This window comes from Hyaena hyaena, unplaced genomic scaffold, assembly GCF_003009895.1.
Source record: "Hyaena hyaena isolate Hyena2069 unplaced genomic scaffold, ASM300989v1 scaffold_204, whole genome shotgun sequence".
Lineage (NCBI taxonomy): Eukaryota > Metazoa > Chordata > Mammalia > Carnivora > Hyaenidae > Hyaena > Hyaena hyaena.
In genome coordinates this window covers 894,863-902,478 of record NW_024080837.1, presented here as the reverse complement: position 1 = coordinate 902,478, position 7,616 = coordinate 894,863, and the positions used below count along the sequence as shown (strand labels likewise).

Sequence of the window (7,616 nt, the reverse complement as noted above, 5' to 3'; positions counted from 1 at the left end):
GAAGCTATAAATACCATATATGACCACACGACCAGTTGCAGGCATAAGTACTGTAATAGTCATGAGTATTTCTTCTTTATTATGATATGACTATGTATATGAATATATATTATGATATGACTATTTCTGCATATATATATTTAACCAGTTATTTTTGTGTTTGTCCTTTCTTATTCCCTTATTATCTAACATGGGTTAATAGTAGTTAACTTAATATCTCAGTATATAAGTTATAAGATAGCAAAGGAAAAGTGTGAATCAGCTGGAATCACACTAAGAATGAACATCGCCTCAAGTCAAAAAAGAACCTTGGATCCTATTCTGGGGGAAAGTTAATGTGTTTCTGGTTGGACTTGGGATAGATGTATCAGGTGCAGGCACGCATGCGTGCACACATTCACCCACCCACACACACACACACACACTCTCTCTCTCTCTCTCTAGTGTTTCTGCCTCTGTCTTTGAACCCTGACCAGTACAGTATTTTGTTGCATTCTTAAAAAATCAGTTTTATTCAGATATAATTGACATAAAATAAACGGCACATATTTAAATTGCATATTTTGATAAGTTGTAACATATACATATACTAATGAAACCATCACTGTACTCAAGTGACGAAAATATTCATCACTCTCAAAATTCACTTCTTTCTCGGGGCACCTGGGTGGCTCAGTCAGTTGGGCATCCCACTTCGGGTCAGGCCATGATCTAGCAGTTTGTGGGTTCAAGCCCCACATTGAGCTTTGTGCTGACAGCTCAGAGCCTGTAGCCTGTTTCGGATTCTGTGTCTCCCCTTTCTCTTTGACCCTCCCCTGCTCGTGCTGTCTCTCTCTCTCTCAGAAATAAAAACATTAAAATTTTTTTTTTAAATTCACTTCTTTCTCTTTCCAGCTTGCCCTCTCTGCCTCTGCTTGCCTCTCCCCAGGTAACTACTGATGTGCTTTCTCTCAATCAAGATGAGTTTGCATTTTCCAGAGTTTTATATAAATGGAATCAGACAGTATGTACTCTTTTTTGGTCTGGCTTATTTTGCACAGCGTAATTACTTCAAGATTCATCTGTGCTGTTATGGGTTCATTCTAAAATAGTTTAATCTAAAAGGTTAAATTCTTAACGAGAGGATGTTAAGTACAGGTCAATCGCAAGCATTTAGATACAGTGTGACTGGGCACAATTCAGAGAAACAGAAATCCAAGCAATCAGATGATATGCTGGGAACCTGTCCTTAAGAGGAAGGATCTAGCGATAGCACGGTCACTCCAGCCTCACTGTTAGGTGGATAGCATGGGCTTCTCTGGAAAGGGCTTTGAAAGGCTGGACTCCATGTCAAACAGAAATTTTGGCCAGTGGAATAGGGCTAGACTGCACCATATCCAAAGGTTATCTAGAAGACTAGGGAGGGACTAGAACACCCACTGAACTTTGAGTGTGGCATCTTCTGAGAAAAACATGGAATGACGTCCATGAATAAAGATGAGTCATTCTTGTTCTTACCTTTCTTCAGTAACATCAACATATGAATTCGGCAGCCCTTAGGCTTCTTTCACCTAGTTTTTCTCTAGCCCCACTTTCTCTTACAGATGAGCCAAGAGTGACAGATTGCTCCACAGGGTCCCTTAAAGCCTCCAAATATGAGTCATGGAAAGCAACATAATGTAGCGGGCATTTGACTGAGAAGCAAGAGATCTGAATTTTAACCCAGATCTGGTACTTACTTATTAGTTTGGGACAGTGAATATATTAGATTCTTTCTCTAAGTCTCACCTCCTCAGCTGGAAACTGACAGAGCTAGACTATATGATCTTGAAAAATTGCTTTATTCTATGCATCTGAGAGTGGGATAATAAATTCCTGAAGGATTAACAGGTATTGTGATGACAGGAACCATGTAGACAACCTGAATCAAATCCCCATTTGTGACTATAGGCACTAAAGCATAGCCAGTCATTCACCTATCCCCAGTCAATCCATCCATCCATCATCTATCCCTCCAACAAATATCTAACGAATACTAATATGTACAAGACATTGTGCTTGGCAATGGAAACAAGATGATGAATATGATCTAGCTCCTGCCTCAAGATGCTCACAGTTCACTGAGAGAAAACAAATGTATTCATAATTAACTACAACATTTAATAATTTGAATATTCAATATCCTACAAACAAAGATGGTGTTTTGGTAATACTTTGATCCTTGGAATCTTGTATACAACAGGAGAAGAATAATTGTGTTTTTTTGTTGTTGAAGTAACTGAATATGCATACGTTTATGGCAAAGGCCACTTTAGAAACTACTCCATGAAGATACAGAAGGGAAAAATTATCACTGTCCATCTCAAGCATTGGCCTTTAAGGAAATTTGTGGTCACCCTTTTTCCTTGGCGTGTCATATTGCCAGTTATATATTTCTTGTATGCACTAATTACTGTGACAAACCTTTAGAAAGAGGAAAAGGAGAGAGAACAAAACTTAATTCTACTTTCCATAAAGCTAGACAGGGAACCATCGATCTTCTCTCCAAAGGCCAAGGTGAGAAGTCATGAACTTTCTAAGCAAAGGAGACATTATCTGGAATGGGACAAATTTAATTAATTCAATTCATTAACTTATACTCTTAAATATAAATGTGATTATTTTGAACCTGAAGTTCAGCCTCATAAAACAAGTATGTATTTTTGAGGTTCGTGTCATAAACACTAAAACGTTTACTCAGCATCTAAGTTGTCCAGCAATGCTTGGTTTTAACTCAATGCCATTCTCCTTTATTGTCTTCAATCTTGCCAGAAACAAATAGCTTTAGGTGAACTGATTTAAACAGAAGGAACAGCTTATATCAACAGAGAAACCCTGACCATCATTTCTTTTTAGTTCTTAACTTGCACTGTTGAAGATACTAGTAAGTAAACAGCTCATGTAAAGTCCAATAGTTTGACTTCAATGATTCAGTTCAGCAGACCTCGGTGAAGCTTGCTACTCCATCTGACTTCCCCACAGCCAGTAATCTGAATCATGTGACTGCCTGACCCCCACCCCCACCACCTACCTCCACTCCCCGACATGCCATCAGATCCCACCCAAAGGAGCCAGTCGTCCCCATGAAACAATGAGCAATTCTTACGAGACACAACTGGAGCTCTGTTACTGTGGCACAGGAAAGCTTGATAAGATCTCCCGGCTATAGCATTCTTTTGTGTCAGCAGACGCAAGTGGGATGTTCCTTCTGCAGCTCTTACAGAGCAAGAGGAAGCAGGCTGTGAAACACAATGTTCATTGAAATCGGCTTTCATCTGAGGAATCCCATGGTGGCTCCTGCTTCGAGATGTGCATTCTGTCTGCAGCTGAGCTCTCCTGATGCATTTCCGCTGTTTGTTCTGAGGGGAAGGCAGCACCTTTATGAGACTCACTCTTTTACTAGGTAAAGGGCATCACATTGTGCTGGGCAAAGCTTTCTGTGCTGGGATGTCTCCAGTGTGTCTGGAGCCTAGAAGAGACATTAAAAATAAAATAAAGAACAATCCAGGCTTCCGCCACCCTGACTCACTGATGAACCACTGGCTACATTAGGGGAGGAGCACAAAGCCGCCCTGATGAAACTTGCAGCACGTGCATGCTTCATCTTTAGTAGCAGGAAGTGTTTGTTGCTTTAGTTATTTCAGTGTGCACAATGCCACAGGCCACAAATGGTGATACTTAACTACAGAACTGAGGGCTCTGGGCCCAATAGAATTGCCCAGAAACAAGTTGGGCTCTATTATCTATTCTACTCATTAAATCTAATGGGGGGGGGAGGGGGACAAACCTGGGAAGGAGGAAGTAATCCACAGGCAAATCATAGGTAAGAAGTCTCTCCATCCTATTGTCTTAGTTTTATAATTTAGCAATTTACTTTCTTTTCAGAGAAAAACATCCTGGATCCAAGAAAAAGTGGATTAAGAAGAGGGCTAAGTCAGTACATGGAGAAGCAAGTCAACACTGGTTACTCTGTCTTGCTAGACACCTTCTCTCTTCTATCACAGCCCTTCCTTCTCTGCTCCACCCCATCTGGACTGACCAGCCTCTAGCGCAAAGATAATTATCTCTGTATATGGATAGAAGGGTGAACATGAGATCTTCATTTCCATGGCACTTTTGACTCTGGATATAGTGTTTTCCTTGGACTCTTAAAATAAGCTGGCAAAGTTGGGAAGGCATGGTCTATCTCAGCAGCAGAGGGGTCAGCAGAGAGACGGAAGAAGGTAAGTAGCCCCGAACCTCATAAAGAGCCAGCAGCAATGCATGAAGAAGTCGTGTGTGAGTTTCCTGGCCCAGGCCCCTCCTCATTAGTTGGATCCCTAGACACGTTGATAAATGACCAGTCTCCAATCTGAGCATCAAGGCTGGCTTTTCTCACCACCAGAAAGCTAACGTCCTCTATAGGGCAGTGTGTTTATGTGAAGGCAGGTCTGACAGGTATATAAGGAGGTACTGACACTGGAAACCCGAAAACATGGAAGTGGTTTCCTGGAATCCAGTGTGCTTGTTCTAGTCTGAAAAGAACAGACGTCAATCTTGTAAGTTACGCAGGACACTGACGAAAATGACAACCAAAGCAGTCAATATTCTCAAGAAGGAAAGATTTGAAAAAGTACTAAGAAATTAAAATTCTGGCTAAACTCCATGAAGAGGACCCAAACTGTTTTCCAAGGGGCTCATCTTAGCTGAGATAATAACAGAACTCCTGAATACCTGGAAGTTTTGTGGAGTCTTCTTTGCGTTATTCTTGGGAAAGGATTTGCCCAAACTATAGCAAAAGGTTCTAGTGACCTTTCCTCTACTTCTGAACTGAGTAGCTTGTCCCTGATTGGAGTAGGCTTCTGGAAAAGAGGATTTATATTAGGTATTGGCTTTGGATGGAAAGGATCCATGAAACTCTCTTCCTCAGTCATCCCCTTTCCTCAACCTTGCTTAAAAAATAAAATTAAATACTTGTGACCAAAGCTTTGTAAAGGAAGGACACCTGGGTGGTTCAGTTGGTTGGGTGTCCGACTCCAGCTCAGGTCATCATCTTATGGTTTGTGAGTTCAAGTCCTGCGTCCAGCTCTGTGCTGACAGCTCAGAGCCTGGAGCCTGCTTTGGATTCTGTATCCCCCTCTCTCTCTCTCTGCCCCTTCCCTGCTTGTGCGCTCTCTCTCTCTCTCTCTCTCTCTCTCAAAAATAAATAAATAAATGAACAAGCAAACAAACAAACATTTTTTAAAAAGCTTTGTAAAGGGGATTCCTGCATGAGTAGGATATTCTGGGGTTCTTTCTAACTTTCAGATTCTATGACTTTAAAAATGCTAGGAGAATAATGCTGATCTATATAACTTCTATGCATATATTGTTCTCTGGGTTAGAACCACATAAATAATGCCCAGAAGAGTTATCACATATTAGATTAGAATACATCTATCAGTTCATTTCTCAGCCAAATATATATAAACACATATACACACACATATATATACACAAATATATACATATATATACAAATATACATACCCATATATATACACATGCATATACATATGTATATGTACATATATGCATGTGTATATATATATGGATATATACATATATATGTATGTGTATATATATAGGGATTACATAACTTGCAGCAAATAAAAAGATACATCTCTGTCCTTAAGAGCATCACAGTGTGGTCTGAAGGCAATCATTAAGCAGATGATTTGGGTGTAATATAGTATTTGCTGAGTAGAATGATATCCAGGTTAACATTGGCCCTATAGCTCTTAACTTACCTCGTGAAGGAACAGGAAAGGCTTTGAGAGGAGGTCATGCCAGAGATAGTACTAAGAGCTTGAAAGGTAGTTATCTAGGTGAAGATGACGAGGAAGACAATTCTAGACAGAAAGACTCACATAAAGCAAGTAAGAGGGCCTGAAACACAGGGCACCTTTGAAGAACTAAAAGTAACTTGGTACTTCTGAGCTGTTGGCAGTAAGTCAGAAAAGGGCAGGACATGTCTGGGGGCAGGCTTAAAGACTGTTCTGAAACTTTATTGTTTTAGTTTTTTTTTTATAGTTTATTTTTCAGACAGAGAGAGAGCATGAGTGTGGGAGGGGCAGAGAGAGAGGGAGACCCAGAATCTGAAGCAGGCTCCAGGCTGCGAGCTGTCAGCACAGAACCCAATGCGTGGCCCAAGCACACGAACCACGAGATCATGACCTGAGCCGAAGTCCAATGCCACCCAGGTGCCCCCTGTCCTGAAACTTTACAGCTTTCCTTAGGACAAAGGTAAAAGAAATCAGACAAGGATTTATACCTTAGTGCTTTCTGATACTAAGACTCCAGAAATCTAGGCAGTATGAGGTTAGGTATCGGAAACGGAGGTTATGCGGGGATCAAAAGACTTACTTAAAGGTCACAGAAGGCCACTAAGGCTGAAGACAAAGATAAAACATTATTGACATCTTGGTCGGTTGGTAATGGCCGCTTAGGAGAATTTTAAATAGCAATAGCAATGTGACTCTCTCTCTCTCTTTTTCTCTCTCTTTTATTTCCTTAGTAATCAACACAATATCTACAAAGGCTGGGATCCTGACTGCAATTCTGTGCACCCCAAGAATAAATGGGAACAACATTGGAACACAAGAAAAAAGAGTGAGGGAGAGAATCAAACCCTGCAGGCTATGTATGTAATATTTCTAGAAATCTCAAATTATGGGATTAAAAACAGAATGAAAAGGAAATGGTTTTGAAAGTAAATGATTGAACACAAGCACTTGAACTTGATCTATAGGAAGGAACAATAACAAAGATGATTTAAGTTTATGTATAGTCAGAAAACCAGAAACAAGGAAGAAGATTGCAACCATTCATTGGTTGGGAAGCTGATAGAAACTACTATTCTTAAGATAATTTCAGAAAAAGCAAAGAAGACTTCCATGAAAACAATGAGGAGTCCACAGGGCCTCAGGAGGGAAGGCTTGAGGAATTCCTCAGTCCCTCACCTCCGCTTCTATTTGTCCCAAACCCTATCCCTTAATAACTGAACAAGGTCACAAACCAGACAACTCTAGAGCAATGAGGACCAACTATATAACTGCCAGGGCCCAGAAGAAAATGAAAATGTAGAACCTCTTATTCAAAAACCTGAGTGGCTCAGTCAGTTATGCATGCACATGATCTTGATCAGGTCATGATCTCATGGTTGGTCACTTCAAGCTCCACAATACAGACCCTGCTTCACATCCTCTCCCCCACTCTCTGCCACTCCCCTGCTTGAGTGCATTCTCTCTCTCTCAAAAGTAAACATTCAAAAATACAAGAAAGAAAAAGCAGAAAATAACATGCCACTAGAAGTATTTAAATATAAAAATTTTCCTTTTTTCTGGTCTTTCTCTTAACTTGCCGTGATGTTAATTTTTACTGTTATTTAATGACACTGTAAATAAAGAAAACATAAATATTTAAATTATTAGCATGAATTTTACCATTCATTTTTATATGGTACGTGCTAGCTAAATACAAACATAAAAGCACTTATGTAGAACCATCAAAATTACACAATTTGCATTTTACAGCTCATACACACATATGTCTTTTATTCCTATCAGAAGGATAGAAAT

General features: G+C 40.0%; 1 long non-coding RNA gene across 1 annotated transcript; it reads left to right on the top strand.

The window, feature by feature from the left end:
• The first annotated feature begins 906 nt into the window (after positions 1 to 906).
• Positions 907 to 6,682, top strand: LOC120238354. Its single transcript, XR_005530193.1, has 4 exons — positions 907 to 1,003; positions 3,233 to 3,421; positions 3,904 to 4,241; positions 6,554 to 6,682. It is a non-coding gene; the product is annotated as an uncharacterized LOC120238354 (long non-coding RNA).
• The last annotated feature ends 934 nt before the right edge of the window (positions 6,683 to 7,616 follow it).